At 47.1% G+C, this 6611-nt stretch overlaps 1 pseudogene; it reads left to right on the forward strand.

Moving 5' to 3' along the window:
* Positions 1-314: 314 nt before the first annotated feature.
* Positions 315-6091, forward strand: LOC143817610 (solute carrier family 35 member E3-like; annotated as a pseudogene).
* The last annotated feature ends 520 nt before the right edge of the window (positions 6092-6611 follow it).

The following is a 6611-nucleotide window of genomic DNA, read 5'->3' on the forward strand; positions in this document are numbered from 1 at the left end:
TAGAGGCATGATCCAGGGGCCATCAAAAAATTCTTCTGTTTCTAGTGTCATTCAGTAGGAGACCTGACTTTCAAATAGTTTTCAGCATCTAGTGTGTTATAGATGCCTTATCCAGAGGCTAGCAAAAATTCTTCTGTTCCTAACATCATACAGTAAGGGACATCTGACTTTCCAATTGCGTTGGGCTTGAGTGGCAGCTTGGGGAGGTAGTGAGCACAGCTATGATGGCTCCTGCATTGCTATCAGTCCTCCGCTATGTGACCGGCTCCTGAGCTGCCAGCCTTCTCACCTCTGTGACCTGCAGTCTGGGTAACATGGCATACCTGCTTCTTGCTCTCCGTGCTGTCAGCATGGCTGCATCAACTCCTTGGATCCTGGTCAACCTACTGGCTTCAATATGCATTGTGATTTTATCAATAAGTGGATATATGTCCATCATGGCTTCCCCAACATGAGCCTCCCACTGGTGCATTTCATGGTCTTCTTTTTTGGGTTGATTTTGTGCCAGAGATTTGGGAACTTCTGCCCCAAGAGCCTTCCTGCCTCTAAGGTGCTACTCTTAGCCGTCAGCTTCTGTGGATTTGAGGTCTTCTCCAACCTGTTCCTCTAGAAAAACACCATAGGCACTTACCAGCTGGCCAAAGTTATGACTATATCCGTCATCATCCTCTTCCAGACCATGTGGTATGGGAAGATGTTCTCCCTCCAGATCAAGCTCAGCTTGGTTCCTATTACATTAGGTGTGTTTCTGAACTCTTACTACGTTGTGAATTTTAATGTCATGGGAATGATGTTCGCTTCCCTGGGTGTTCTGGTGACATCTCTTTACCAAATGTGGGTTGAAGCCAAGCAGTGCGAGTTGCAAGTGAACTCTATGCAGCTGCTATACTACCATGCTCCGCTATCTTCTGGGATGTTGCTCTCTGTTATACTGTTCTTTGAAGCTATCATTGGTGAAGGAGGGATATTTGGGCCATGGTCACTTACAGCTGTGGTGGTGATGGTGATCATGTCTGGAGTTATTGCATTTACTTTCAAGTTGTTTGTAGCATATCTTCTTTGTCATACAGGCCTCATCCACACTCAAATAATTCTTTCTTCTGTGACTAACACGATACAGCACGCCATAATTCACCTTGGAATTCACTGTTGCTGAAATTCAGCTGTTTGCAGAGGTGGTGCAGAGTTTAAAATCTATTTTTTGTAGCTAATACTGTGCTCCTACCACACTATCTGAGCAACATGACTGGAATAAAGTGAGGCCGTGGTGGAAGGGGAATTAGGCTTGATGTTCAAGGTGTACATGGGGTAGGTGGTAATATTCGTGAAAGCACTAGTGAACCAACGTCACATCCTATACAAAGACAACTGACAACTTCTGTTACTGGATGGGCCACTCTACTACATTTCCTTTGACAGAAACACAGCACTACGCCTTGATGATAAGCCCCAGAAAAAGCATGTGCTCGAGTGGATGGCAAGCGCAGCTTCAAGTGGCCTCTCCTCCTCTTCCTCCACCTCAACATCACACCCAGTACAGTCCACAGAGGTGTCACACAAATTCCCTTTGCCTCCCCCCGCGTCCCGACTCTCCAACCATACAACTGACTGTACGGAACCACAGATGGGTGAGACTGAAGAGCTGTTCACACATTCTATGCCATGTACAGAGTGATGCCCAATTTTTTTTAGCTTTGATCCGGGGCAGGATGAAGTAGAGCCTGAACAGAATCCTGAACCTCGTCATCAGACGTTAACCCCTGGGGGTGATCCTATTGAGACTCAGATTTCTGAGGATCATGTGGACTTTACTGTGCTGTCAGCTCAGGAAAAGGAGGAGGGTGACTCCAAGGCCAAGAAATGTGATAACACAGAGGATGATGATGACAAGATATTAGATCCCAGGTCTGCAGCTCATGGGGGAGGCAAGAGTTGACTAGCCTGGGCCTTTTTTAACACTGCAAAGGATGAGCCAATTCATGTAACCTGCCAACTTTGCAAGAAAAATTGAGTGGAGGTAAAAAGTGCAATAATTTGACTAAAACATGTATGAACTTTCACATGTGCAATCAACATATGTTATTGTAGGAATCCCAGTGCACTAAAATGCAAACCATCATCCACCTCATCAATCGCATCTACTGCTTCTTCCTCCTCCTTGGTTAGCATGCCAATAATTGAGATGCAGTTCTTTGACTGCAGAACCTTGGGTTCTTTACCCATTCCAGTCATGTTGACTGAGAGCCTGACGTCAGCTGTAATGGAAGCGGACATGCCTGCTGTTTTTGACCAATCTCAGAGAACGAGCACTATTTTCTCAATCCACCGTAACATCTCCACCTGCCCCTCTCTCAAGGTCCAGCAGTTTCTCCGGTTCACCGTACTCCACCCTCTCTCAGCACTGCAGCCATCCCACGGTTCTGCAGCTGTGGTCATGTAAAAGATTGTTTCTTCCTATGCATGACAAAGCTAAGAGGTTGAACTCCACCATCTCCAATCTGTTGGCAATGGAAATGCTGCCTTTCCGACTGGTAGACACAGACTCTTTCCTAAAGTTGATGGCTGTCGCAGTCCCCCAGTACAAATTGCCCAGTAGCCATTACTTTTCTAAGAAAGATGTGCCTGCGTTACACCAGCATGTTGCAGAAAACATCACCCGTTCCTTGACTAAATCTTTGTCTGCCAGGGTGCATTTCACCACAGACTCTTGAATGGGTAAGCATGGCCAAGGGCATTATATCTCGCTGACTGGGCACTGGGTGACTGTGGGGACTGGCGCTGCTCCACAAGTCTTGGAATCCCCAAGGCTTGCAGGACAAACCTCTACATTTAACACTTCCTCCACTGCTTCTGCCTTCTCCTGTAAATCCTCTTGGGCCTCCACCTGCACCCTAAACCTCTACCTTAATGAGACATGCATTCCAACAGTGCAGAGTGAATCTCCACCACCTCAGAACTGTGTAGCCTGGGCTCACCGCAATCAGGCAGTATTAAAATTGATATGCCTTGGAGACCGCCATCATACAGTTGAAGAGTTGTGGACAGCTCTCCAGGCTGAGTTTGATCAATGGCTGCCTCTGCTGTACCTGCATCCAGGGAAGGCTATGTCTGATAATGGTGCAAATCTGGTGGTGGCCCTACGGCAAGGCAAGCTCACACATGTGCCTTGCATGACTCACGTCCTCAACCTGGTGGTACAGCGTTTTCTCCGCCACTTTCCTGGCCTGGGTGAGCTGCTCCATAAAGCACGTAAGCTGTGTGCTCATTTCCACTGTTTGCACCCCTCAGGTCATCAACTTACATCGATACAGAGGTTTTTGTACATGCCAGTTAACAGGTTGATATGCAATTTGCTGACATGGTGGAATTCCACTCTGCACATGTTGCAGCGATTGTGGCTGCAGCAATGAACCCTGATGCAGTATTTCATGTCGTATATCCTGGACCAATGCAGTACAGGTGTGCCGTATATCACGTTTACAGGATGGGCACAGATTAAGGACTTCTGCACCCTTCTGCACAGTTTCGAAATGACTACTAGTATGGTTAGAGCTGATGACGCCATCATCAGTAATCACTATTCCAGACATCTATATGCTGGAGCAGACTTTGAATAGCCTGCGGGAGGAGATAGTGATCCCAGAAGAAAAGTAGGAAGCAGAGGAGGATGCAGAAGGGACAGCATTGTTTCTAAGTTCAAGACTGTCGTCACACAAACGGGTGCCAGGGTAGGGTGGATTACTGTGATTAAGGGGGGCTGGTGAGAACAGACAAACTGTTCTCGAAGGTGCAAGATCCGAGGAACAAATGGAGGATGAAGAGGTGATGGGCGAGCAACTGTCAGATGAAGAGGATAATCCTCCCCTCTCTGTTGTTCATGGTGGGTGGGAGGGGATGGAGGAATCAAGACTTATTGTTACCTAGCCTCCAACACAGCATGGGCTTGGACATCATGGTAGAGCACGACATAGGAGTGCTATCTGCAATATGGTCCCTGTATAGTTATGGTTAGGAATGCTGCTAACTACTGGATTGCCACTCTGTTAGATCCACATTATAAAACCAAATTTTGCCAGATTCTTCCCGCCCTGGAAAGGGACCGACGAATGCTGGAATATCGAAACATGCTTTTACACAACCATAAGAAAGCTTTTCCCCAAGACAGCAGTGAAGCACACAATTTACATCACAGCTCTAAACTTCCAACCTCCAACAGGTCAATTAGTGAACGCCAAAACATTAGCAACAGTAGCGGCAGCAGTGGTGGAAGTGGAGGAAGCAATTTCTGTGAGTCCTTTGACACTTTTTTTGATGAACTCGTCCACCAGCACAACATGGAGAGGATGATGCAGGAGTATCTAGCACTAGATATCAATACCATCTTGGAGGGTTTGGAACCTTTCACAGTTTGGTCTTCCAAAATGAATGAGTGGTCTGAGCCAACCTCACACGCCTTGGAGGTTTTATCGTGCCAGGCAACCAGCGTTCTCTCAGAACGTGGCTTCAGTGTTGCTGGTTGTGTCCTTTCGGAAAAACGCATCCCGCTATCCTCTGAAAGTGTAGACCACCTAACTTTCATCAAGATGAACAAGTCATGGATCTCCAAGGACTTTTGCACCCCAAATGCAGACTGTACATTTTTTAGTATTCTGCACTAATGTCACATAACTGCACTCTGTGATAGCTTTAGAGTGGCTTCTTTGCCTGCTGCAGCTGCTGCTGATGATATTAATACCAATTTGTGGAAATGTGGACAGTCAGGGTTGGTCTACATCTGCTGGGTTAGCTGTAGTGGAAGACAGTTAGTTCACTTCGGTGGTGTCCGGCCCTCATTTTTTAAAATGTGAACACTCCTGGTTGGGTGTACATCTGCTGGATTGGGCGTAGTGGAAGACCTGCTGGTTCCTATTATACTATTTTTACTGTGGTGAAATTGATTCCACTTCTGTGGTGTAAGGCCCTCATTTGTTTATATGTGAACACTCCTGTGGTGAAATTGATGCCACTTTGTTATTGTCTGCCAATTAATTTTGGAAATGTGAACACTCCTGGTTGGGTCTCCTTCATGCGTCTTGCCTGTAGCAGTAGACCTCAAAGACCATCAGGCCTCCACTTCCTTGCACTCAACTGTCCGTGTTACTATCTTTAAATTTTTCTGACAATGGTAGTCTACAAAACTGATATATGTGCCACCTGAGTGTGGCTCAGCATGAAAGCAGGTAGAGGTGTCGCATGTGCACCCAGCTTTTCTAACGAACTAAATTCTCAGCATATTTGCAGATTTTTGAACAGAACTACATGCTTATGCATTTAGATCAATTTATGTGAGGTGGTATCTTGACCTATATACACTGCATCTGCCACTTTTGTGAAATTAAGGACGCCCTCTCACAGTGGGGTTTTTAACTCAGTGGGAGTATTGTTGTATACTTACCGCATAACCCTGCAGGAGGACATATCTTCTACCCTTTTTTTTTCTTCCCCCTTCCCCATTTCAGAGCACTGTTTGGAATATACCTTTGTCTTTTTTTCCAATCTTGATAGTAGTTTCTTATGGTACTGAAAAGAGATGAGCAAATCTTTTCTAGGTGAACTGAATTTGATTCAAATTTTACAAAAGATTTGGACTCTCCCATATCCAAGTTTTTTTTTATTCACCAGGTTAAGTTTCAACAAAATCAAGGCCAGTCAGCTGGCATTTTCTTGGATTGTAAAGGGCCAAAGAGAGAAAAATACTCACCTTGCTAATTAGAAATAATAAGAAGAATGCTTAATTATTGGAAAGAAAAGGATAACATTCCACTCCTGTTAGCCCCCCCGCGTAAGCACAAAAAGAAATGCAGCGGGGGTCTCATGGCCTCATAAGCCCTATTTGAATCATATGGCTTCTTTACTGGGAGGTCACCTAAAGGTCAGGCCAGTCAGCTGTGGATCTTAGATTCTGGTTTTGGCTGGTTTATTGGCGCCCTTTTAGCCGTTTTTTATTGGCTGATGGGATGTTGGGCGCCTGATTTTGGATTATATAAACCCTGGTTTCTGGGGTTTTCGTCATTCAGTTGGAGAAGGAAGAAAAGAAGTAGAACTACCTTGAAGATGGAGAGCCTCCTTCAACAGATCGTGAACAGAGCCGGCGCAGAGGGTGGAGTGGACTGGCTTCAGCGCTGCCTGGCTATAGAACCTCTGTCGGCGGCAGCTGAGTCGGTCCCTCCTCCTGCAGAAGCTTCCCTCCAGACGACGGGTCAAGCTCCCCTCCAGCCGCCGGGTCAAGCTCCCCTCCAGCCGCCGCGTCAAGCATCCTCAGTACCGCCAGCATCCCCTGCTTCGGTGCGGCTTAGGAGACAGAGGGTTCCATATTCCCCTTCAGCGTCGCCGCCTGCCTCTAGCCGCACCAGACAGGAAGTGAGGGGAAAGTCGCGGCGCCGCCCTCCTCGGAAGTCTCGCAGCCCAGTGCGAGACTTCCGCAGCCATCAGGATGACAGAGCTCCGTCCTCGTCAGCTGTTCCGGACGGGAGGCCCGCACCTCACCGTGGCCGTAAAAGCGCTGCGGTGCCAGCGGCTCCCGCAGCGGCAGCAGCTCCAGCTACCTGCCATGCCATCATTCAAGAAGATCT

This window comes from Ranitomeya variabilis, chromosome 3 (genome assembly GCF_051348905.1).
Source record: "Ranitomeya variabilis isolate aRanVar5 chromosome 3, aRanVar5.hap1, whole genome shotgun sequence".
NCBI lineage: Eukaryota > Metazoa > Chordata > Amphibia > Anura > Dendrobatidae > Ranitomeya > Ranitomeya variabilis.